This window comes from Euwallacea fornicatus, chromosome 10 (genome assembly GCF_040115645.1).
Source record: "Euwallacea fornicatus isolate EFF26 chromosome 10, ASM4011564v1, whole genome shotgun sequence".
In the NCBI taxonomy this organism is placed as follows: Eukaryota; Metazoa; Arthropoda; class Insecta; order Coleoptera; family Curculionidae; genus Euwallacea; species Euwallacea fornicatus.
In genome coordinates, this window is record NC_089550.1 from 691431 (window position 1) to 718990 (window position 27560).

Below are 27560 nucleotides of genomic sequence, written 5' to 3' on the forward strand. Positions count from 1 at the left end.
TCTAGAAGGTTATAAAATATTTGTCCCGTGCTTCGAATCAGTTAAATTATAACAAGGACAAAGTGAAGTCCACGTAAACGAGTAAGTGGGGCATGGATGCAGAGCCGACAATAAATTTTCTCGGAGTTCTCTTTCCATCCTCAAAAAGTTCATTTAGGCCAACGGTCGCACTCTCTCGCCAAATTTCTGGCTGCGGAAGACTGGTTCACGTCAGATCTGCAGAAGCTGAACGACTACTTACTGTTGCTGAGAGCCAAACAGAAAACTAAACTGTGTAAAGACTTGGAACAAGGGAGGACAGTATCCGGAAAGGTTTCCCAATTTTCCAGATGCGGATTGCTCAGGTGTTGCTATGCAGGGAAATTGACGATCTACGAGACCAGTACTGAGATCAATTTTGTCCACTCACCTTCTCGCTAAGACATTGAAACTGCGAGTATCCAAACGAAACGCGAGATTCGTCCGACGGAAAAAACCAAAATAAACTAATCCATCTTTCAAAACCTTTTCAAAAAAACGATTCTCATGCTCTCTATTAAACCAAATTCCAATTGATCACGTACACGACATTAGGACACGGAGACCCACGATGAAGGGACCAAATTACAAGCCTGGTCCGGCCCCGTTACTTCACCACAATTTCCATCCTCGTCGACACTCCGGAATATACAAGGTGTTAGCGAATGAATGCCTCAAATTGGCATCCATCGCCCGTATGTCCGTCACCTGACCATGGTCCCCTGACTTGATGGCTCGTAAAACCTGCGAAGTACCGGGTAATTTGCCGGTACTTAGTTGGTATAGCACATTTTTGTTAACGAGCAATACCCTCGACAGCATCAAAAATTAGTTATAACGCCATATGAGGGTAATTTTTATAATGGCTTATAACGATTATTACTATATCGACTGGAGTGGGTGATAATTCGCAGCCAGACTCCGAAGAATGCGCCCAGATTGCTTGTCGAACATTTTCGAAGAATCCCTTATAGCTCAACGTGTCTGGCGTTCCAAAACCGAAACTGCAATAATAATAATAATTAAAAATAATATAAACTTTTTAGGCTTAATATTTTATCCGCGGCTAAAAACAGCGAGCGCATTCCTAACATTTCCTGTTCCTTCGTCCGACACGGCCGGAATTCTTTCTTGCGACTGGGGCCATTGAGATCTGTACCTACTGGCGGTGCAAGGACAAGGTTTGGCCCGTTCTGATCGGCAACGGTTGGTACCAGCGATGGTGGTACTGCGTCGGTCCATGACCTCGACCCGACTGTCGATGATACATATTCTTTCACCTTGAAGAAGGTGTATCGACAAAAACGGGAATAGACACTGTTCGTGATGGCGTTAGCAGACCGGTTAATAGGTCCCACGTTTATAGGTCATGATGTTTCAGTTTCAAGCAGAGACAAGTGCCAAATACGCCAATCTTTGATTATCCAAAAATGACTCTATTCAGGTACTTAAATTCCATTCAACTTCCCCGGTTGTGACGGGCAGAGGCCACATCTAAATGCATCTTTGTCTACGTTAATACCTATAAAAATAACCATTGATGAGAACGATGTTTGGATCTGTCCTTCCAGCACCTGACTGACTGTGCGGTCAGTATTCTTAGATATAAATACATATACGTTGTTTTCCCTCCAACGTAGAGGTCTGTTTCAAAGAACGGAAGTCGTAATGGGTATGTCAGAATGGATCTAAGTTTGCATCCCCTTTGTTTTGAACTACCTGCAGAAGAATCCCACATAAAAGTATCGGTAGTGTTAGTGGATGGTGCCAGCACTGTAATTCAGGCCGACCAATGGGACACTTACAGCTCCAGCTATCAAAGGGAGGCAAATGACAAATCCGCTGAGAGAGCGGATTTGATCTAGCCTGAATCGGCGAATGACCAAGAGATGCCATGCTTGGTACAGGAACCATACGGGGGAATGGAATCTTCGGCCTCGGCAATGGCAACAAAACTGCAAGTACGGAATAAAAGATTGGGGGTCATGCGGAGATCTACTCGATGGCGCTTGCGAAAATCAATAGGAAAAACAGAATTACAAATTAAATGATCTAGAAAGTGAAAAAGCCGCATGCTCTCACACAGAATGGAAATGGGTAGATCGTCGGCATCATGCTGTAATGATAATGACTAGAGTTTACGCTCATACGATGGTATACTGCGTAACATAATAAAGAGGAAAGTGGCTTCATTTGTATACGCACATTTCTCAGGCTAAAACAAACACTTAATTAAAAAATTGAACAAATTTTATTATTAAAAACAAAAAGAAATTAATAATTTGTCGGTCCTCCGCGGTGTCTTATACATTCTTGTGCGCGTCTAGGCGTGGATCTAATGCGGTGATTGATGACCTCTTGGGGGATCTCGTTCCAGGCTAACTGGACAGCGTGACATAGCGCCGCTCGGGCTGGTGGGGGATGGGGTGATTTGTGCAACCTTCTACCTACAATGTCCCATACATTGGTGAGAGGTCTGGAGATCGAGATGGTCAAGGTGGCAAATTGATTGCATTTTGTTGAAAGAAGTCCATAGTCACTCTAGTAACATGTGGCCGCGCATCGTCTTCCGGAAAACTTGATTAACAAGAGTTTCCAGGTAAGGCACGAGAGGAGGTTCCAGGATTCCTTGGATGTATCGTTGGGTTGTCATGTTGCCACTAATGGAAAGCAAAGGTGGCCTGTATAAGCAACAGCGCCCTAAACAATCGCTCCAATGGTCTGATGGACATGTCTCTGTATTGTAAACTGAGGATCCCGTCTTTTACACCGTCTTCTTCTTGCTCTTGCCAGATCCAAATGGAATGTGGATTCGTCACTACATACAATGTTATCCCGTTTCAGATTCCAATGAATGCATTCTCTGCGATACTGCAGTCGATTTTGACGGCGATTTAAGGTGAGGGATAACGCGAGTTGAGGACTGGTAGGAAATCAGTCCAATACTTCTTATCCGGCGACATATGGTTGAACCACCATGGGCCTTCCATATTCGGCAAACCACTAATCCGCCAGCGTCCTCGGCGAGACGGTCCTATCATCTCTTAGGGCCATAATTCGAGGGCGGCCATCTTGGCGTTCTGTAGTTCTTCGGGATTATCCAGTACCTCCCCTTCTGTCGGTCTGCTCTTCTTGAAACCATGCTTGACAGCATTTCACTATAGTGTTTGCACTTCGGCTCAATCTGGTGGCGACTTCCCTAAATGACCCTAAATGACCGACCTCTCGTAGACTCACTACTCAACCTCTCTCAATTGATGAAAATTTCGCTGCGTTCTGCGTCTGGGCACATTTAATTAATCTAAAAGCACTTCCTAAGCACGCGATACGCCAATAAATGATATTTTGCAGTCATATTGTTGATATTTTATTGCAATATTTATAGTGAAAAAATAATAAAATTCCTGATAACTCGCAAATACGTTGATAAATATGGCTGAAGCGTTAATCGTTTTTTGCGTTTCCATATACAAACATGCACACAAAAAATAATTTAAATAAAACCATTTTTACGGGGTGTTCTCTTTTCGGTGGCACGCAGTGTATACTGCGTTTTCGCAAAGGCGCAAAGGTGGATAGTGATGCGTGAAAATGTGTAACTTGCGGAAAATGAAAGGTCACGCAGAGGAGTGATGTACCGAGTGAGGAGGAGAGGATTTCCTATGGAAAGGTCTTAAAATTCATGGATATCACAAGAGGAGCTAAAATCGTTGCAGTTCTATCGCGACGGGGCCCACCTGCGTGACGGTTATGTGGCAGGAGCCCCGAATTTCGTAGCGGTCTTTGTACTAGGATTATTATCGTAAATCGAATGCCGAACTTCACGCTGACCGGTGCTCACCTACAGACTAGTGATCTTAAAACAAAATAGTGAGATTAGCCCTCCGGGATGGGCATTCAGAGAAATGAGTCTCCTTATCGTTTCGAAAACTTCCAGCCTTATTCGGGTACCAAAACGCGCGTGTAGGTACCCAAGCACCGACGATCAACGGCTGATAAGCCTCGTTCGCAACCCAAGAAAAACACATACTAATATAGGAATTTGTGTTTAATTACGTCAAACTAATCGGAACTAAAAGATTCGAGTTTTTCACGGTGAGCACAAGTAGTTACGCGTCGTATGCCCCAGCGACAACGTCAACATGTCGATCACATATTTGTCACAACAGCAACCAGTGCGTCCCTAAGAAAGAGGTTTCTCGTTAAGACTTTTTTGGACAGCTCAAAAAGCAAAGACAAAGCCCGACCACTCCATTAATTAAATCTTTTAAAACAGATGTTGTAAAGCGGATGCCGATAATGCCTCCATGTCTGATGTTCTCTCTAATATTGTTCGGCATAGCTGTCGGATGTGAACACCATTTCGATGGGGTCGTTCCTTGCGAAATTATTACATATATTCTGTTGTGCGGCTTTTTATCGTTGAAGGTTTCATTGGTGTGGAGTCTCGAATATGATAAGGATCAATTTAACAATACGAAAATTAATACCTGACGAAATTGATGAAATACGTCGGGTTTCGGGCCATACCGAACATTTGGTTTTTCTGATTGGGGATTTCGTTCCAACTTTCGTGTGATTGGTGCGAGTGCCCGAGCCCGCTGCAGACCTGCATGTACCCGACTTTTATCCTATTTAGCCTATCTTCGACCACGGTCTTGTCTCCGGTTTAACGATACAAGAGGCCTAAGAAACATTTTCCTGCTTTTACCTCCGCGTGCCATTTGTAACCGCCTGAACACGTTTTCCCAACACCCAATTAAACAGCGCTCTATCAGAGAAAAAGCGTATGTCACGTATAAGTTGTAGAATCAATAAAATCGACAGATTACACGCATTAAAACTTATTAAAAACAGGCAATTACCGACGACCAGATACAACATCCTGTATAAGGGGAGATTTGCATAATGAGCCATCGGATCGAATTCTTGGGATATTATCGAAATATTCGAATGTTTGTCTTGTGGGACGAGCATCCTTTCTTTGGCTCGGTTTGGGTTTGATTCGGCGGTTCTCAAGCAGTTTAAAATTAATTTTGCATGCACGAAATTTGATTGATGTGTGTTGCAAATACCCAGGTTTGGGTTTCGGGGTATTATAATGGTCCCAGACTAACCACTTGAAAATAAAACAACACGCAGTATCTGCCGGATCTGATGGTAAAGTGAGAATGATTAAACGGTTTTGCCTGTTGCAATTCGGGTCTAATATTGTTCGCAACGGAGCACTGACACAAAGGTTTTAGGTATAACACACACAGCGAAATTATTGAACGTGACAAAACATTTGTATGTTTTATGCAAAAATAACGAAAATTCGGAAGCTTTTGAGGAGAACAAAAAAAAAAAAAAAAGGAGATTTATGAGAGCCGTACCTGTGGCCGAGACACGGAAGGCATGTGCATCAACGCACGGGGTACACAGATCCCACTTAGAAGACATCTTTGAAGTGCTCCAAAGTCGGTGGAAACACCTGGTGTAGGTAAATAAAGGCTTTGACTAGCTTCGACTGCAACTTTTGTCGTTAGCATTATGCGGAGGTCTGTAACACGTTCGACGTCCTCCTCGAGGAAACGGGGAATATCGAAAGGTCGAAAAGAGAATTGAAACTTGTGTTATCAGTTTTTGAGCTTTGCAGTCGCAGACGTGGCAAGACCATATACGGGATGATTCCCGCGGCAAGTTTTTGGAATAAGTGTCGGTCCCCCCTCCCCCCTACTTTTCCAGCGTGTGAAAAATTTATCCAAGAGCCTGTCTCTCCACGAGCATTTCGTACGGTATTTTCGTCATAGCATAGACTTGTGGCGATAGCACAAGGTACGTGCAACTCATAAGCAGGAGGTATTAACGCGAAGCAACCTGACCCAACCTAATGCCCATCAGATAGTTTTCACTTAAATAAGCACTCAATTCGTTGTGTTTTCGATTACTTCAAGTGCAGCAGCGTGGTAGTTCGCCATGATATCAAAAGGCTTTTGACGTGCGTATGTGCAACATTCCTAATATTCTGTTCAGACCATAAACGAGTAACTACAACAACCACACCGTAAACTAAAAAGAACTAGAGCATGTTGTGTCTCCTGACTCGGGTCAACGCTGTATAAACAAAGGACATCAACTATAAAAAGTTGTATAACTGCTATTTTTATGACTTAATTTATATAAGTAAGGTTTTATGGAGCATCAGCGGAACCTACAACACCAAGTAAATACGCCCTCTGCTTCGCATCTTCATTCTATTAAATCTCCATTAACAAATTAAATAGCTCTAATGCCAATATAAAACGTGCACGCCACTGACCCCCAAAGGGTACTTCATTCGGTATTCATGAATGCATTTAAAGGCCTATAAAAAGTGGCGTCGGAAAAAAGCTCCGTTGATGGCGAACTGACCCGGTGCACAACTTTTTGGATAGTTTAGGAATTCATTAAAAGTGTTGAAATGGAAATCAGTTTAACGTGAACTCTTTGGGTAAATAGATATTTAATTTGTACAGTTTTTGTCTAGTTGAAAGCTCATACATTTTCAACAAAATTTACAACGGGGGTTTTTCCCGAACGGTCACTAACTGATCAATATTCATGACAGAAAATTACCTTCCCCAAATAATCTCATAAAATCTCCTTGGATATTCCCAGATTCCCTCAGATGCCCTTAGATCTTTTCCGATCTTGGAACATCCACCGATTTCCTGAAATACTTTGGTATTTCATTTGTTCGGCTCTCAATCTTTAATTTTGCTAATTCGCCATTGGTAGAAGACAATTTTACGAATTTCTGTGATCAATTCAGGTTTGACCGGAAGTGGCCCTAATTTTCTATCTCCAAACGAGCCCCCCGGTTTTTTTGCCACTTCGGATTTGGCGGATCATCGCGCGTACCTCGGAACTCTTGTGATTTCTTATCACGTGACATTAGGTATCGTTTATTTCATTTAAGAATGATGCGATTTTGGGCGATTTCAAAACGGTCAGTGTGAGAACGAATGGTTGTTTTCAATGAGTCAAGGAGATCCCCACCTTGCTCGCATTGAAATTTCCGGAATTTAGGCGGAAACGGCGAGCGCAAATCTAAAAATGGGCCAGATTTAGGAGCATTTGCAAAATTACAATTCAAAAAGCGAGTGATTTGTGAAAATTGGCAATTCTTCGTTTTCAATTTGAATGAAATTTACCTAAGTAATTAGTTCCAGTAAAAGAACTCGAAAGGAACCCAGTCCTGGATAAGGCGATCCGCTTAATCCAAAAATATAAAAATTCAGGCCGTTTTGCGTAAAAATGAAGAGTCGGTCGCAACACTGCCTCTCCGAAAAGTTGCAGTGTTGCCACCTCGGTTGCGTTTTAAATGTTGACGGAAATCGTGGCCTCTCCAATGAGGTACCGTGCATGGATGAGGAAATGTTTGTTCTCGCATGCAATTTGAATACACATTTCTGATTAAAGTCCGCACGAGGGCCGAAATCAACCCTTTTATGTCGTTTCTGCCAACCGAAATTTGCAATTCCCAAACTTAGAAGCTTTTTGATTTCGCATATCCTTTGATTTTAACAATTTATTTAAATAAACTTCACCATCCCCGCCATTGCGAACAACAGTTTACGACCGAACCTCAGAACGTGCCGACTATTTTTACCTTCGTACAAACACAATCAAAGTACAAGTTTCGCAACCTGAAGTGGCCTCATTTATCAAATAAGAATTACTTTTTCAAGTTGCATTACCGCACGTTTCGGCACTTACACTCGGTGACATGGAAATTGTAACACCAAGAAGGGATGGAAACCTTTTTTTTATTTAAGGCACGTTTAGCTAATAAAAAGTAATAACTAATCAAAATTTCATGCCATGGCTCAAATGGAAGTGTCACATCCACCACCTTTTTGCAATTCTTCGTGCCATTGTCATCGACTCTGTTCCTTTCGCATTTGCGTTAACATAATTCTACACAATCCAATGGATCGATGCCACGGAGGCTGACGAACTGCGAGATCAATGGAGGGTCTCGGCATATTATTATTTAAAAATTGTGTTGAAATGTAAATCTATTCTCTCAGGGGCAATATATCTGGTTCTAGGACTTATGCGGCTATAGCAACGCGAACTGAGATATGGGGGCGCAGTCTATGGCAGAAACGACGAGTGCACACAGAGCCGTTCTGGCGGAATTATCTCGTAGATAACGGACGGGAAAAAATATCAAATTCAAAATACGGTACGTCGCATTAGACTTTTGCAAAGCGGAATTTAACCGGGTATCTACGGGGTCTCCCCTTTACTTTTCGTTTTCGAAGCGATGGGGCGTAGAACATGGACCGTTCCTCCATCCGCCTTCGCTTTGTAGATAGTCGAAGAGTGGATTGCACGTGCGCAATTTCTTAAGTGGAAAATGTGTTAAAATTTCTTGCACTGAATTGCATTTCAATTAAAACCGACTGCCACGTATAAATCATTACAGTTTATTTTTTTTAATTTTTTTATGTTTGTGAAAGAATACAATTTCATTTTAGCCGAGCGATAGCAGTGCATCGAATCAACCGGTTTCATTGTATTCGTGACAGTGTTAACATTACCACTTTGTTCGCGTCAATTGTCAGATTAATAGATCCAATTTCACAATCATTTTAATAACCGTCGCATAAAACGCATTATTTCCCAAACAGAATTATTTCCACGGTTGGAAGTGGATAATGCAGCACACAACCGATATATTATAATAATAATAATAATAATAATAATAATACGGGGTGGGGTAAATTGCCACAATTCCTGCCCCGGCCTGCAGCATTCGACACTAAAGTTTTTTATTCTTTTTTTTTTCTTTTTTATTTTTTTTTATTTTACATAAATGAAAATGACGTAATGGAAATGAGTGGTGGCGGATCAAATGGGCACAAAGAGCAAGAAATGTGTTCTTTCAAACTGCTGATTATCAAGGTTTTTGTATATTACTGGAGAAGTATGGAGTTTTGCTAATTCTGGTGTTCGCACGAGGTTAGAGACCTTTTCAGAAGCATGATGTACTGGATTACATGCAGACAATATAGAACGGAATATAATGTTTCTGGCGGTATTCAACATTACTGGACAATGCCGAACTAAGCATTTTTTTTTTTTTTTTTTTTTTTTTAATTATTGCCTCAACACAAGAATTATTTTCTCGCATTGTTTTGCGAGCAACTATTGAATTACATTTTGCGATGCGAGAAACGGTGATGATCGTGCCACACTCAGGCCAAGACGGCTTACATCGCGGCGTCGCTGCTAACTGAACTTTTAATTATTAACTAACAAAATACGGTTATTAAACCAATCAGAGTTGAAAAATAACTCGGCGCGAGGCTAATCAAAGCAAGTTGAAAAAAATTGCGATCCACACATGTGGTTCAAATCACGCAATTTTTTATTCACGTCGCAAAATGTAACGATCGAGAATTGCCTTATGTAAAATGTCAAGTCATAAATTTAATGCAGTGAAAAAGAATGAAGATATATTTGAATGTCCAAACTTGATGGTATTTTTTGCACGGTGGCCGCCTTAATTTGGCGTTTTAAACCGTCGTGTTCCTCGTCCACCGAATTTAGCGGCAAAAAGTAAACAGAAAAATCAACAGAATAATGTAACACATAATAAATGTTAACGGGAAAAAATTAAATAAAATAAAAATGTGAAGAGGCGTGGCGTCACTGCTGATGTGAAGCCTGTGACGTGCATAAATAGTTACGTGATTTGAGCCACATTTACATATGTACGTAGATGTAGGTTATGTTTCACATAAATTACTAAGAATTCGACGCAGAACGGGAAAATAAAACGTCTATTTCTATATCAAATATTTGGGATGCTCTAATTAAAATAGAGAAATCGATCTCACCTCTTGTGCCGCGGGAAGTCAAAACGAGGCAATTCGATTTTCCAAAAACTCGTTAGAATCACCCTCTGCACGAGGCATGCGCATCGATCGAAATATCGACAAAAATATCCATCCCTGAGTTCACAAGTGATATTCTTAGAACAGCTGCGTCCGCAACGTCTTACGCAGCGGTTCCTTTGATCTTTTACTATGTGGTACGACGCGGCACAAACCATTTGGTTACACGGTTGCGGTGCACTGCGCCATGTGACATTCGTCCTTATTTTTTTGCTTCCGAGCTACGCATTTTTTGACGACAGTTCCGAGTTAATTTGGTTTGAATTTTCAAAATGCTCAATAAATTCACTTCGAGTTTGACGGCGATGCGATTAATCACGTTGTGCTCACTTCGGTACGACCTGTAGTACGTTCATAAATAAATATTCACCGACGAAACGATGTGGTAATCGTGGCAGCGAGATATGGGAAATTGAGCTACTTTTACTAAGTCGTCGAAAGAAAATAAAACCATAAATTCAATGTACCACAAGCGAATCCTAAACGTATACTGAACTTATCTACCTCTGCACAAGCAGTTCTTTCCGAAACATGTTTCCTTCGATTTTCCATTACTCTCCTTGATTCTCCGTCCCTGGACACTAGGAAATCCCCTCAGTGGCGTTTGTGCAAAAGCCTTTTTACGTTGGCGAGAATGAATTTGCATGTAAAGCCTTTTAGCTAGGGATTTTCCCCCAGAAATGCAGTTTTCCTGATACACATAATATTCTTTTTTCTAGGATTTCGTACCCGTTTTTACCCAAGTTAAGCCGGTTGATGCTCCTCTATGTCCTGGTCAGCGTACGTCTGTATTTCACTTAGGACTGCAAGTTTAAAATTTTTAAAAACACAAGAAAGTTATCACATAAGAGGATTTGCTAAAAGAACAACTCTAAACCTTTGGCGTGTATTAAAGCGTGATGAAAATGTTTTTATATTTTCGAAAATTCGCTGATATGGGAAGAAGATTAATTTTGCTTCATTGCTGATTCTCCGGGAAAGCATTGCTTGCCGACACGTCTTTATTGGAAATCGTTGCGTGGAAATCTATGACTCCATAATTCAATTTTGCATCGATTCCAATAAAGACAATTTTAATAGATCGGAGAGGACAGATTTGCGTTTGAGCGAGGAATCACAAATGATCTTAAATTTACCAAACATCATCGAGATATTTGTCTTGCATTCCCTTCCACGCTTAATACTGTATTTCATTCCTGTTCACTAGTCTCCTTTCAAAGATCACCTTCCATTTGCAGTTCCATGTTAACCGAAAGATTGTTTCCCGCTCCCCGGGACTGCTCTACTTTCGGCATCGAACTCATTACTGCCAATGAAAGAGCAAAAACATCTTCCTCTATCTGTTGATATGGTAAAATGACAATGAAAGAACTAGTTATTCGTCTAACAATTAAATTGTTCCGCCATTGTCGTATTCTAAGCCGGTTTTGTTTACGTAAAATCGGTAATTAGGAAAAACGGTTATGGCCGTTGGACCAGAAACGATAAATTAGGTCAGTTCTTGTCAAGAAATATCAAAGAATTTACGGCACATTGTTTAATCACGAAATGTCCTTTATTTTTTCTTAAGATAGATCTACAGATTTCTTACCGTTACGTATGTTTTCACGACGTGGAGGGGAATTTCCATATACAAAGAACGGTTTGGCACGTGGCGAACTCACCTGAAATAGAAAAAATAATAATATTAGCCCCATTGATAAACTTGCCTAGAGTTTGATCTATCGACCCTTAACGCTTTCGCCCCTCAGCTGCAGCCCTTCCGCATTAATTCGATATCTCTAGTTTATCAGTGTCACACTATCTTTCAGCCAATCAATTATCGGCCTTTGCATTTAAATTTTTGCATGGTGCTCGGATGATCCATTCTCTTATTTGAGAAATTTTTAGTGTTCCACAGCCCCCAAAGCCTTATGTAGCTCACCCAAATTTAGTCCGTTTCCAAAAATTTCACGTATCCTACTAAAATTCCAGCCTTAACCTCTGACACCAAATGAGGACTTAAGATAGATTTGGCTCTATTAAACCTGCGATTCTGACGATGACGATAACGAAAATTCGTGTTTTCACATGTAGGATATTGGGGATGGTCGTACCATTTTGTGGTATTTCACCCTGCACTATTTCTACGAATATAATTGTTTCACCCAACGAGTTAATTCCATTAACACTACTTTTTTCCAAAACTTTTCAGATTGCTATCAAGTGCGTTCTCGGGGGGATTTTTTTTTTCATGGAAGGCCGTATAGAGCACGTAAAGCCCGCATGAAAGACCAATCTTCAGTGGGCAAATCAAAAGAAAAATGCCCATTGGGAGTGACTTTCATCTTGCTATTCAAAAGGGAAGAGATGCGGGATATCCCTTTGATTTTTAGCTCGAAAAATCCGAACCAGTAATGTGTGCATTAAAAGACACTCAAATTAGATTACATTAATAGATATTACTAAATTGCTTTCCAGAAAAATCTTAAACATGAAGATGTGAAATTTTTTCCAAATTCATCAGGACTTTACAACGAATTAAAAGCTTCTTTTCCCAGTTCGGAAACGCGTAGAATTTCATCGATGTTTTAACGATTGTGATTAATCACAGCTGAGAAGAATACTTTAGGCTCGTTCCGAATGCGTAAACATATCCGGAATCTTACGAATTTAATTTTTTACGTAAAAAATAGCGCAAAAACGTGGGAGAGGGACCGCTTTGGCGGAAATCCAAGTATAGTTTTTGGCGTGAACTCGAGGAATGTGCCCTATAGATGATCTATGATGATCGACACGTTTTGGCCTGTCGAGGAGATTTGAAGCTCCATAAGGTACATTTCCTCCGGGGTCGTATCCGCGAAGTATTTGCAAAAGTATCTGCGAATGCACGTAATTCCTCCAGAGGTGCGTAGGTACAGCTTTCTCATGAGGATTTCTAGATACATAATAAATTGCAAAAAATTGAGAGTTAAATAGTAGAAAACACTATTTCTACCGCGATTTGATATGTATCTGGAAATTCATGTGGGAAGGCTACACTTACGCACTTTCTGAACGTACGAACTGGTGCTAAATACTCACAAAGACAGTTAAAAAATCGCAATGCGAAAATGGAACAAGTTCAGAATAAACTTTTAAGATACATGCATTATAAAGATACCAAGGCATGCACTATTGACAAACCAAGTTCGGAACTGAGAATCAGATATAAGTTTAATAGCCCGGACAAACGGCGTGAATTTCACTGCTTATTACTTTTGTATAAACTTGTGAATAAATACATCGATGGTTCTGCGTTTCCATCGCAAATAAATTTTTATGTACCACAGCGGATGTCCACCTATGGTTCAAATCACGTAACTTTTTATTTACGTCACAAAATGTAACGATCGAGAGTCGCCTTTTGCGGGATGACAAGTCGTATAAATTTAATGCGCTAAAAAAGGATAGAAATATGTTTAAAGGTCCTAACATAACCCTATTATTTTTTGCTCCTTTTTCACTTAATTTGTTGACGTTTCGGTTTAATTTTTGGCGGTAAACGTGTGTTTTTTTTTTTTTGTTGTTGAGAAGTAAAGTAATGCTCCTGGCAATTTGTTGTCGGCGTTGTTGTTGTTATTATCATTGCTGGTGTAATATCCAGTTATATAAGCACCAGGACCTGGCAAATTCCGGCCGATGGAAGGGGCTCCGCGAGGAATGTCAGGCCAGACGCGGCGGCCGTTTAACGGAAATCGAATCACCACATCGGCAGGTATTCTTTATCGAATGAAGCGACAATTATTCGAGAATATTCAACAGTGCAGTGTTAATAGCAACTTCAGCTAGAAACCAGCAAGTGGCTCACCCCTTGTCAGGTCAGAAATTGCACAATTATTCGAATGTTGATCAATTCCGCCGTAACATTCACGTTATCAATTTCGACTCACATCGGCCCAGGCAGTATGTCTTTCGCCGACCACCCAAAAACTTATCCTCCCATGCGATCAATAAGCGTCAATCAATTTGCCGGACACAGAGGTACAAAAACCTACAACTTTTTACTCGAAACATGTTACAAAATCGGACAAGTTTTACGACTGTTATTAATCTAAATACCGAGCAAGGTGGTTAGCCGGTTCCACTTTTTCTAAGGTCCTTGGTCTACACGTATTAGTATCACAAAATCAAAATAATCATGGAAGAAAAAGTGGCGAGACTACCGTTGGGAATTAATTCGAATTCGATTCAATATTTGAACAATATAATCCGATTCTTATCGTTTTCTTGTTGAACGCCGGTCTAGATTTTTTTTATGGGCTATTATCTTGCCGGCACTATCAAATAATAAGGTTGTTTCTAGGTTCTCTTACACAAGGAGACGACAAACCCAAAATTTATGTTAATTTTTATCGTCAAAAGATAAGCGTGTAACGAGTCTTGTCTAGTGCGACTCCGAGTAAAAGACATGAAGAGGTATAAATGTGAACGAAGGGGGCAATTTAAAAATTCCGGTGAGGAGGTTACGAAGGCGCCAAAATTAAAATGTAAGTGTAAACGTGAAAAATATCGATTTCCTCAAAAATCATGAGATGAAGTTGCTGCCAGTGCAAAAATCGATGCCACAGCATTTGCCTGGAGTGACACGACGTAGTAAAGAAGATCAATAGCGAATTTAAGACCCTGTCCTGAACCTCCTCCGGATCTACGTGCCTGTTCTGGTCTATCACGTTTCACCCTTCATTCATACCCCACATGTCACGTTTTTACACCTTTAATCCGTAAGGTCGGTTGATTCGACGTTCCAAACCCAGAAGTACGTCGAATTTCTATCTACACTAGACGAAAATATCTACTTTTTCTCTGGGGATCATTATCAAGCTCGCTCATCCTTCCCCGATTCCCTATAGTCTATAACGCGTTTTCCAACGTTTTCTTCCAGGCTTAAGCCCGAATGATTTGACGTTTCAAACCAATAACTATCTTGGACTGAGAACTTAAGACCGATTTTTCTCTCAGTAGCAAATAAAAATTCTTACTTTTCCCTTCTCTGCCCTTTGCCCTTAACTCGTTCCCCAGATGCAGTCACGTATCCATCTCTCTTAACGCCCCAACCCCGTTGATTTGGGGGCAAGCTCATAGTACGGAGGACAAAAAAAAATTAGCTCAGTTTTGATTCTTTTTCCCCTCTCACACGCTTTGTGCTCTGATCGTCTCTGTTTCAACAGACATTAACCTCAGCTGATTTAACGTTTCAGATCCGTAAATTTTGAATTGAGAGACACTTCTCCGCGTACAGCTCAGCTAATATTCGCCCGCTTCAGGTCCTCAAGGGTGACTTTCGCTACGCATCTTTTGTGCTACAGTTCCTCTTCAATAGGATTTTATTTTCAATACTCTGCATCGCCCACCGTATTTGCTGGTTAGTTGATTTAAAATCTTTAATTCGCTATACGTAGACAGAAGCTGGAACGTCTGCGTTCAAGACCTGTTATTGACTTATGAAAGATGCTTCTTGAATTACAATTGCCGTTTTCCAAATTACAGTTGGAAGTGGTGTAGATCCAGATGCTGCGGTGTTGTGGGTAAAAGGAAAAAGGAAAAAATATCTGCACGGACCGTGACAGCTTCGGTTAACCGTGTGGTTCATAGTTCATGGTTTTGGCAACCTCAGAAGGACTGATGGTCCACGTGAGGCAGTGGACGGGCACGGCAAGTAATTATTGTTTCGTCGGATCAAAAATCGTTCCGATCAGGCGTTTTGCAAGAAAAACACCAAAAGTGTACAAATTGTTGTTACCTGCAGCCCGTTGTTCTTTAATTTTGTACCTGCCCCAACGGCACCGATTGCGCAATACATCGCAGTAAATTATCATTAGGTTCAGTATGCCTATACAGGGTTATTCAGATTCGACGCTCATCATTGAGATCTCAGTAACCGTAAGAGATACGAGGTGGGTTAAATTGGGGCGAAGTTCTACAATTTGGAGCTCAATAAAGTGCCCTTTCAAAATTTGGAAAATTCCGATTACTTCCGGAGATGTCCGTAAAAAACCGGAATTTTGAAAAATAGTTCATTTCTTCTCTGATGTTATTGGAAAAGGTAATTAAAAACGAATGGCACGTTATAATTGCCACTTTTTGTCTTCTACAAAATAGCGAAATCATATTTGAAATTTGACGTTTAGATTTCCTGCAACCTGCAATTTGATGAAAATATTTAAAAAAATCATTGTGCTTTGGAGAATAAGAACAAGGATACAAGGAAATTGTACAACTTCCCCCATTTAACCCACCTCGTATCTCTTATGGTTACTGAGATCTCAACGATGAGCGTCGAATCTGAATAACCCTGTATATGTGTGCATACATACAAGGTGGCGCAATAGTGTGACAAAGTACCATGTCTTCCTTATTTTACAAAATTAAAAAAAAACTGTTCGAATAAAAGTTATACGTGAACATACAGCCTACATTTTAAAAATACTTTTTATCGTATAGGGTGTTGCATAAAGACAGGTCAAAATATTTATTCATTTTATTTAACGGAACCCCCTATATATTATTGTATATTTGGATTCCTCGTAAAATTCTCTCCATGGTGGGATAATTGGTTTTAAATTAAATTGGAACGTTGTCTGCTTATGTCGAAAAAGGTTTAAATTTAAAGCAAAACATGGTTCCATAACGTGCGCTATAACTTTCAAAGCACGTTAATTATTTTAACAAAAATTGACGCAACAGAAGACATAGGGATGCTCAAGTGCCTTGTTCAACGAATAAGTCGGTTTCTTATTCAGAATACTTTCTACGGGCCCTGCAACTTGGGAATATTCAAATTCATTTTTCTTGGAATTTTTAAATGAGACACCCTGTATTTACGAATCCTATATTTTGTAATATTATATATAATTTTGTAAAATAAGGAAGACATGGTACTTTGTCACACTATTGCGCCACCCTGTATGTATATCTCACGTTCAATAATAACCGTTTTTAGGCCGTTGCGTTTACCTTAAAAAGTCTGATGTTACAGCTGGAAAGAATGTTTTGATAAACAATCCAATCGAAACTGAATCGTGGACGTTCTAATGTATTATTCAAAAAATCGGTGTTTCTATATGAATTCCAACCACTCACTGAAACAACAAAATAATAGCCGTCGAAAACGCTTTTTCGAGGAAAATCAGAAAACTGAACAACCATTAAACTAGCAAAGCGAAATGATCATGAAATGTGTCACTTAAACAAAAAAAATCAGTATCGATTTATTTATTTAATAACGAAGAACTCCTGACTTCCAGCGGCCTTTCGATTCCTTTTAAATCCATGTCAAAACAATCTAAATGTGTTTGTATTCCTTCGAGATATGTTTTGACATGGCATTATTGGGCTACTTTGAGAATCTTAGATTGATTACACATCTTGACTGGAAGCTATTAACTCAATTAGCTCGCTTTTAAAGGATTTACCAAACAATGAATTACGGAGTTTATTTACTAGCCCCCATATGCCCTATTCAACTTGGACATGTCTTTCATTCATAGGCGTTCGTTTCGTGTAGGTAAAACTGTGCTGCTTTGTGCAGCTTTTTTCCCGTTTTTCCGAAAGTTTCAAATTTTAATTTATTAACTTCACATGTCTAAAAGGTTCTAGCTTGCAATCTAGAATTCAACATGCTCTGGTCTGCAATAATTAATGTTTCGAGAAACTTTTTTCGATATATTTTCCCGAACAAGAGAATATACCAGTTTCCGGGTAAACTTTTTGACAAATAATTTCTCGCAACTGAACGGAACGACACCAAATGTATAGAGAAACCAGAAAAATATAGTTAGCTCCTTTAATTAAAATTAATTAATACGGGACGCTGTAACTTTATACCTTTTGTAGGAACTCGGGGATTGGAGAGAAAAATAAGGGAGAGAAGAGGAAAGTCCGGTCTGGTGGTCGCTCGAGTGAACGTGAAATAATAAGTTTGTGCGGAGGGCGAGAGGGCGGACGGTAGGTCAAAACCAGATAGTCGGCGTAAAGATTGCTGGAACAATGTTCACCCAAATTTGATCATCTTAAATTTCATTTTGTCGAACACCTTCGAAAGTAATCGGGATTTTTTAAATTTCACGACGGCATATTTCTAAACTTCAAATTGCGCAACTTTGCCCCAATTTATCCGACCTCCCATCTTTCGTGATTTGGTACCTTAAAATGTTGGAAAAAATGAAAATCTTCGAAAAGTTTCCTTTGGCAACAACAGCTCTGCATAGTAGCAACTATATTATATTAACATTTATACGATGGGTACGTAAAGTATGGAATAAATTCAATTAAAAATCACGCTTTGATTTTTTGGAAAAACGCTGGGACACGTCGGTTCTTATTTTTATTGCGTTTTTTTCACGGTAAATGCGTGTATACAGGGCGGCCCAAAAACAAGTTACGACCACCAACTTCGTTTTTCAAATAGATGTGCTTATTTCTAGCTCCATTTTTGAATTCCGCACCGAATTCTAGGGGTGTTTCATGCAGCATGTCCAATACCCAAATTCAACAGTTATCGAGAAATTTACGTCTGAACATGTCAGTAGCCACGATTACGGCAACTATCAATAGGTTTTCACGACACATGATATTCAATAAGTAGCAACAATAAGTGTTTACTAAATTAATGTCCAAATTGAATGCCGTTTTATGCCTGGCAGTGTTCCAAACGGTGGGCGAATTTATGCAGAACCATATTTACTTTTTCTGGCCTAATGCTAGCCCGTTCTCTTCGGATTCCAGTTATTAAGTCGCGTGTATTAAATTAATAAAAATACCTCTTCTGCGGAAATAAATAAAAAAAAACTACGAAATAAATCATCGTCCTGGTTACCAACATGTTCAGACGTAAATTTCCCGGTAACTGTTGAGTTCGGGTACAGGACATGCTACGTAAAATACACATAGGACTCGAAGCGGAATTCAAAAATGAAATATGCAATAAAGATTTTTATTTGAAAAAATGAAGTTGGTGGTAGCAGCTTGTTTTTGGGTCACCCCATATACGTGCATTTATCATCAACAAAACCGCGACAAAAAGAGGAATCGACGTGCCCCTTCGAAAATCAAACAGCTGATTTTTAATTGAATTTATTCTATACTTTATGTTCACACCGTATACGTACACATACAGCGTGACCCATTTGGTTTGGGGTCGGTCTTTAAAAAGTTTATCGATTGTGCGATTCAGCCCGGATTAGCTTGGTAAACTGCGCATTTTCAGCAAAAATGGCCTGGTCGACGTCAAATTCAAGGCCCACTACGACAGTTTCTAGGAGCGACATTTTAATAAATCATATCAGCGATTTTTTTAGGAAAAATCTGTGCACGCCACTGGATTGGCCACCCCTCAAAACGAGCTCGTACAAAATTTTAATGAAAAATGTCGAGCAATAACGAATTTGTAGAAGAATTAGAAGTGCAGCGTCGGTAGTTATTCGCCTTCAAAAATTCATAGTCGGCTATGGCGAGCAAGCGAAGCGTTCAATTGTCAAACAAACGCAACTAAACATCAACATCGGTTTTAGAACTTATTCGTGCTTAATACGAATTAAATTGTTAATCGTGATAATCACGGAAAATCGAAGTGTACGGGAAAAAACAGAAATTGTTCGTCTTATTGGTGACAACGCGCTTTCGACGGCTGAAGCCGCGGCAGAATGCGGAATTCAACATCGGACATCCAGATAGACCAGCGAGTCGAAGTAACGAGGCAAAATGGACGTCGTGGACTTTTTCCAAATAACAACCAAATTTTGCAATAGTTTAACGACGATCCCCGAAATATCACTAGAACGGCCAATCTGGACCTTAATATACCCAGAGGAAGTACGAGAAGATGTAAGTACCCAGTGTGCATTTTTAATTCTTCTACAGAACCGTTATTACTCAACATTTTTCATTACAATTTCGCACAAGCCCGTTTTGAGGTGAGGCCAACGGCGTGCACATATTTTTTCTTAAAAAATCGATAATATGATTTAGTGAAATTTTGCTCCTGGAAACTGTCATAGTAGGTTTTAAATTTGATATGAACGAGGCCGTTTTTGCTGAAAACGTGCAGTTTATCAAGCTCTATAATTAAAAAAAAAAAAAATCCGGGCCAAATCGCGCAATCGATAAACTCTTTACATTCTGACCCCAAAACAAATGGGTCACATTGTATGCATTACATATGTCTTACTTGGAGGAGAGAATCGAGTTCGATTCGGGACTAAGTTATGCCGTTACGGCGCGTCAAATGACGAAAACGATTTTATATTCATATTGAAGGCAAATTAAGAATAAATTAACAGTTTCCAATGTCGATTTACTTTTAGTCGATATCTGTGAACAGCGCAAATCACTTATTGACAACGATGTGTGGCCTGATTCTAAGTAAAACGAAATATGTAAGAGGAATGTCATCACTTAGGAATTATCTAAAACGGACTGGTACGATAATTTCGATATCTCAAGTTTAAAATGCAAAGCAGTCCTTTTAAGACAGAGGAGACAAGTGAAAACAAAAAGAGTGTTAAAAGGCAATAAAAACAGAATGATGGCATTTTAAGAAGGTGCGATGGAAGTACAGTTATTTCTGTCAAGAGATATAAACCTTTTAGTTGGGTAAACTTATATACTCTTCGGGTTAGACGAAGATGCGGTCATTAAGGCGGGTTTACACTATTTGACATCTTGTTTCTATTAACTTAAACAAGCCGTTTAGATATGTGTTAGATTTGCATATTCCAACACTATTATGTCGTTACTATCTTTTTGCGAAAGAAGCATGGTCGTGCAAGTCTACATTTTAATCGCTTACCTTAACGCCGGCATGAAGTAAGTAGACGTTGAGTCTCGCCTTAAGCCACAAAGAAGAGTGAGAGTGTATCAGGTAATAAAGTAAATCTAGGAAAAGGAGTCATTTGAGTAACTTAACTAAGGTGTGTGCTCGAGTGTGTGTTAAAATGTAAATTAGAAATATATCACTTTTCTCCTATTTGTCTGTTTGCCTTAACTACGGTTTCATGAATTTTTTGGTCTTGGCCATATATTACGAGTCTCCTACGAAGATAAAGTTGCTGTGGGACATTAAACCGATATGTCCGATGAGTATTAGACATATTCGAAGTGGTTTATGGCAAATAAAATGTTCGAGGACCTAAAACTAAGTTCGGGGCGCGTCCTTAGTGCCAATAAAATGTTTAATTACAGCCATACACAGGGGCCATTTGGAAGTTTTCATTAGTGGTCAACAGGAATGGAAAAGGTTCTAGTTTAATGTTTGGTAATAAACCACTCCATTGTTCGAGCCAAATAAGTACTATATTTAATCCTTCGCCTACTAATTCGCATCAACCTCCAAAATGTGTATAAGAGATGCGAAATTTATTTATAAGCTGCTTTGCCGATGCAACTTTAACCTGTGAGTGTCACGACAGTGACAATGTTCAGCGCACAAAGCAGTGGCGTTCTCTTCCAGGATTTTTGGCTTCCCAGAAGTGCCGCCTGAAAAGTAGGTTGGTGCCAGCGCCCCTCGCAAATCCAACTTACTAACATGTTTTTCGACATTGTCTTCGCTCTAATAACGTGGAAAATGAAAAGTTTCTTGAAGCAACAATATTTACATGTAATAATTCACCTTGCATACGTGGGTTGAAAATTTACAATAAACATAAGCAAGTCACTTTTATCTCTACGGCACATTTTCTATTATCTTAGAAAACAACTACAGATGCCTGGAAATTCATAAACGATTCAGGTCGTTTTAGATTATACAATTTGCTTGCAATCGACTGGCCAATTTTTCCGATGTATGTATGTGTGTCCAAAGGGACTTATTATAGGATAAATTATGTAGTATCTTGAACCCGGAAATGAGCCTTGTTCAAAAAAATGGGTAATCTAAAATGGGGTTTAGATAAAAATATCAGCATTCTGCCACACAATCCCAAGCACCATTAGTCAAAAACCTAGACAAAGCTTGAACAATGCTCCAAAATATAAAACCCTGAAATGCGCTTAATGAAACTTTAATGCAAATTACTTGAACAGAGTCTAAATTAAAAACGAATATTCATTATTCATTATATTCGTATTCAGTTTAGTTTATGCGTCCATAAAACGTGGCAAACTTTTAAAAACCGATTACTCAAATCAAATCCAAACAAATTTCGAGTGAGTTCATAAACACGATAAATCCCAAGTTTAAAAGTAGAGGAATATAAAGTTTTACATTTGGCTCCGATTCCCAAAGAGTTTGAGTTGAAGGGCGGACGGTAAATAATGGGGTGCAATTGGAAGTTTGATTCCATTCTTCAGAGGATAATAAGAATTGAACAAGTGGGTGCTACTAGAGATGGAATAATATCTTACTATTTACGGTTAACATTATGGAAAATGCGAAAGGGCCGGGGACGACATCCACAAAGCTGGCTGATCTGGGTGTCTAAGGTTTGGGTGGTATGATGTATCGTCAGGTGCGCATGCAGTACAGTTCAATTTGAAGAACCTCTTAGATGAGGATGCAGAAGGTTTATGTCGTGACAAGTGCGCAAGATGACATATTCCCAAACGCACGATGCGACGCACGGCGTACTCGAAAATATAAGACCTAAAAACCTAATTGTCGCTGTAAATTTCCCATTTTCCTTCTTTTTGACACGTTCAATTTTTTTCCCAACGTTCCTAAAGTTTAGTGCATTTTTTTCAATTTTTAATTTCCATATCCCCAAACATTTGTCAACATGTTCTCACATTTTATGATAATTTGCTGCTTACATATATGCATAAGCGAAATGCCCGGTACATTGTTGTTTTCTGGCATCTGCAACGAGTTTAAAATATTTCGTGCACGCGACCCCATCGCGTATGATCAAGAAAATGGACTAAATCGAAACAAATTCATGCATTTCCCGACATTTTCCGTTCTTTCGACTGTTCGCTGAAGTATATATTGTCGCCATAAAATTTGCGCATTTGTACACATTTTCGGGACGTTTTATTAATTTGCATTACGATTAACGTTACGTCTCCGTCAGCAGTTTACTCCCATCGGTACTGTGACTTTTTCGCTCGAAAATACGTGCGATGAAGCCATTTTTCTCGCGCGCCCGAAAAAACTGACCGTTCCTGCAGTTTTGTCACAAACTTATGTTACCCCATTATTTTTCTCTAGTTTATTAGGTGGCAAGAACAGGCAGTTCTCAGGGATCCCCTGCATAAAGCCCCCATCGCCATCTTAAAATCTGCAAACGATTAACTGGAGAATTGCCGAAATTCACGAAATACATGTTTGTAACAACTTAGAACGCGCTTTGCGGATATATAAGGACGATAAAAATCTATTAATTCCTTAAGCGGCCGTTTATCGCCCGCAAAACAATCGTAAAAATTGGGGTGCACGAGGTCGTAAAAAACCCCAGAAGGACGGCAAAGAAACAATTTCGGGGGCGCTTTGCTTGTCGCTCACGCGTAAATTATGCTTTCGAGCACTTGAAATCAATGCGTTCCGATATGTTCAAATGAAATAATGATTGGTGCAAAAATAAATATTGCCACAATGAATCGTCAACGTGTCACCATGGAGAAATTTACCACTTGGATGCCATTCAAATAAAATCATAATATGACCCCTACTTGCTGGTCACTTGGGCCCTATGAGAGCGATCAATTTAGTTTTTCATCTAACAAGAAGGGCTGAATTCAATGATATAGGAACGTGGTAGCACTAAAGGGAGGAGTTTTTTTCCTTTAAGGGAGGAAGTCATAAATTTCGACCGTATGCAACAGCGGCACAAATGTAATGTTGTTAGACACGATTTGAAGTGGCTTTTTGAGGTGTACTGTACACGAAGCGCCCTAAAAGGGCCTTTTGAGCCGCCGAGGGCCGCACTAAAATCAGTTAGTTGAATTGATGCACTTCACTTGTCACACTGTCCGCAATTTAACCTGATTTAGTTAAGTTCAACGTCCAAGATATGTTGCGATAGTTAACTTTGTTTGGGGGAAATGTCTGACGTATGATGTTCACACGTTATTTTTGATACTATTGAAATTGGTCCTCTTTTGATATTGCTCATCACTTAGAAGAATGCTAAAAAGCTGGTCTCAGTGAGAATTTCAAACTCCCTAGTTTTTAGAATCTTATAGTAGAAATTGGTGTATTGCAGATGCCGTAAAGATCGGTAGATCAGAACCAAATAAACGGACGCAAAGCACCGCCTCAACGCGTATCAGGGGAGAGAACCATTCATCCACAACCTTGCAACGAGACTGAGATTTATTGACGAGTACATGGCCCCAAAACTGAAGGCTGTAATTATTGTGTTATTTGAAGGGGTGCAAAAAGGTGAGGAAGAAAATTTAACTTCGATATATTTGAGGGTTGACTAATTAACATATGATGCTGTTATTTAGGGTACGAAATATCGTTTGAGAATTTGAAACAATCCGTTAGGATCGAGCTAGTGCTGTTAACTTTAACTGCAGGCTTAATTCCATAGAAGCGCTGACATGGGGCCTCGGTATTGGTCAGATTTTTGGTTTCTATGGAAACTAGCATTATGTTTCAGTGGACTTTACCAATTTGACCCTAAGTCCTTAATTTTCGGAGCACATAACTAACGCCAACTACTTAATGAGTCTTATCTTCGACTCTATCATCCAGTGAAATATTTTCCCACAAACTAATGGTTACCCAGCAAACCCGCCGACCTTATGGGATATGTTAAACTAATCCCTAGCAGTTTACGCTACCGATAATCATCGGCCGAGGCCTTAAACGGCCCCGAATGCAGTTAACAAGAAATTTTATTACAAACAACTGTCAAATAAGCCACAGGGTGCACGAAGTCACATAAAAATCTTGGATTATTTTCGGTTGCTTCCAACATGTGAAGTCTTGTAATAAAGGACCTTATATTTGCTGAGGGCTGGTTCTTCTACGTCTTGTTAAATTGTATGTAAAATAACTTGTAGTCAAGGCTAACCGTCATTTGAAGCGCATCTGCTTTTTACAGAGATGTTTCGTACTACGGCCGTACTACCTTTAACAGTTGGTAGAGCTTAGTTCTATTTGAAAAAGAAAAAAAAACAGTTCTTCTGTCGGTCAGTTGTTAACCAAAAACTATCGCTCTCTAACTGGACATTGACGAACCGGTCCTGAGACAAAGGTTCTAAATTGAGGAACTAAAAAACATTCCAACCTATCATCGCCCGGATCGTTTCATAAAGAGGTGTACATAAATTCATTAGGAGCTGCATTGTGTCTCCTGAGTACGTGGTAATAAAATAATAAAATTTATTAAACGGGTCTTTTATAATTGAGAAAGGCCCAAATGGCTTGGGTGTGTTCGCCACTGATAAGAGAATGACTTGGTCCGATAATGCACTCATATTGTCGGCTCGCACTGGTCCACTTATGGTTCTTTATGGTCCTTTAAAGCGGCTTTGTATTTTTATTTGGGTCGAGTGACCATTTGGAAAACATTCTTTTAATCTTTCCGATATATCCTGTTTTATGTTTATTTTTGTTCGACTTGTTTTGTAAACTAAAATGCGTGAATATAGAGGCTTATTTTATTAAATTCGCACACCCCTGCATGCTTTTTCAAAAGTCTTTTTCCCGTACGGGCAAGTCTATTTCCCGTTTTTCCCTAAATCCGTTTAGTATGCCCGAAGAACTACGAAATAAAATTTAGCATCAACTTTATCAAGCCGAAAACCGAGGAACTAAAACGGTGGCCTGGCGTATGAGTTTCTGGAAAAGTGAACATCAAAGCGAAGCGCTTCCAGAAAGGAAAGATCCGTGTTTAGATACACATACGTCGAAAATGGAGCGTAGAACTGTGATTAAACTTTACGTAAGATACATCAGAGGTACAGTTTCAATACTACGTATTTATTTAGGTACTTTCATTACAGTGCTCTAGTTATACGAGTTACAAGCGTAGAATATTGAATTAGTTGTAGAGGTGTTTTAGTCATGGAATCGTAGATAGACATTTTGTGCTCTGGCCATCTCATATTAGTAGTTACTCCCCTCATCCGAAAGTTTTTGGTGTTGTCCATCAGTTAATGTCAAACTGAAGAACTCGTCCAAGAAGCTAAATGTTCCAAATTAGGCATAGACAGGTTAGGAGCCTGCGATATTGTCTAAAAAGGCACAAATAAAAAATAAATATTTTTTAGGCATAAAATAAGTATTGTAATATACCTTGTTATCTTTAAACCGAGCACCCGGATGTTACGCCTATGGATCCATTTCCCTCTTACGTTGCTCCTATTTGAGTTCTCATGAACACCTAATGGTGACGTCACAGGGCAATCAGAGTACTGGTTTATTTAAGAAACGTCATCCCTTTGTCTGACACGTGTAATGGGACTTCGCGAAACGAGACTCGGGAGCACTTTTGGTAGATCTTTATTGTACTGGTTTTGACACACCTTAATCGTTGACAAATTTAAAGAATGAATGATCGTCGGCATCAAAGTGGCTATTCGAAAGAGGATGCTGAGAGATTCTATTAGTCCTGCATGGACACTCTGTGTCTCCCTGTCTAACCTCCTCTTTCTATCTTCAGGGTGTCCTCACTACCAGTATGCGGGGGTCGGTATTCGTAGGCTTACCCCGGGTTTTGGAATTCACAGGGTAATCCATAGCTGGTAACTTTCTCTAAGTCCTGAAACCGTGGCGTTTTAAAAGAATGGCAAAATGAGAATTTAAGGGGAATTGCAGCTTTACTGATTTTTCTCAGCCAATTGGTACGTACTTGGACTTTCGTCTTGATAAGGGTAAAGGAGTGAAAGGTTTTTTATGTAAGGGAACCCTTATAGGAAAGTAATCGGTTCCCAACATGTGGTCATCCCAGGTCAATCTACTAAGATAGCCTATTGCATGTGCGTAGCCTAAGGGTACATTACATACGACAAAATCACCAAAATATAGTTAACTTAGACCAAAGGTCTACGACCTGTTTAAACTACTAACTACCCTTAACGACGTGCCCTAAATAAATTCATGTCACCAGTTGTACGCCCATGGTTCCACAGTGGTATAAGTAGTCGAGACACATTCAAAAAGACATTCATATTCATGTTGCATATTCATAGAGATTCCATTATTCTAGATTCATTCAGATTATTATTAGATTATTAAATATTGTAGCTGAATCTCTTGCATTTTAAATACTCGTACTATCGTTCCCCATTGGAAACACTGGTGAAGTAAAAAGTTGTTAGTGAGTTGTCTCAATCCTGACAAATTTACGTCGTGACGTCGACCACGCATAAAATACGGGCTGGTGTCACAACAGCATAGAAAATTGTAACATTCACAAAACCAAATCAGCTCTGTCCCATGCACGTCTCCACTTGGAGAATGGGATTTTTGTGATGAATATTTAGTATTCATTTCCTAGAGACATTGATTATAAGATATCAACATGAGATTGATTTAACGTTTAATTTCTTTTGACGCTAAAGCGAATGCCGCCATATAGAATGACCGTGCCACCTATATGATTTCACAGCATAGAGATTCTTTGATAGCTTCTAAGCCGAGTTACAGGCTTGCTTTTAATGATTAAAACATAGACTCCTCCTTTCGCCTAAATAATAAGTAGGTAT

General features: G+C 39.5%; 1 protein-coding gene and 1 long non-coding RNA gene across 3 annotated transcripts in view; one reads left to right on the top strand and one right to left on the bottom strand.

Moving 5' to 3' along the window:
• The window catches only part of Ephrin (ephrin), a 321509-nt gene that overhangs the window by 250269 nt on the left and 43680 nt on the right, over positions 1-27560 (bottom strand). The window lies entirely within an intron of this gene.
• Positions 1-27560, top strand: part of LOC136341441 (uncharacterized) — an 83002-nt gene that overhangs the window by 16036 nt on the left and 39406 nt on the right. Inside the window, exon 2 of the long non-coding RNA XR_010732500.1 lies at positions 24104-24282. This is a non-coding gene — a long non-coding RNA (uncharacterized lncRNA). The remainder of the gene's footprint in view (positions 1-24103; positions 24283-27560) is intronic.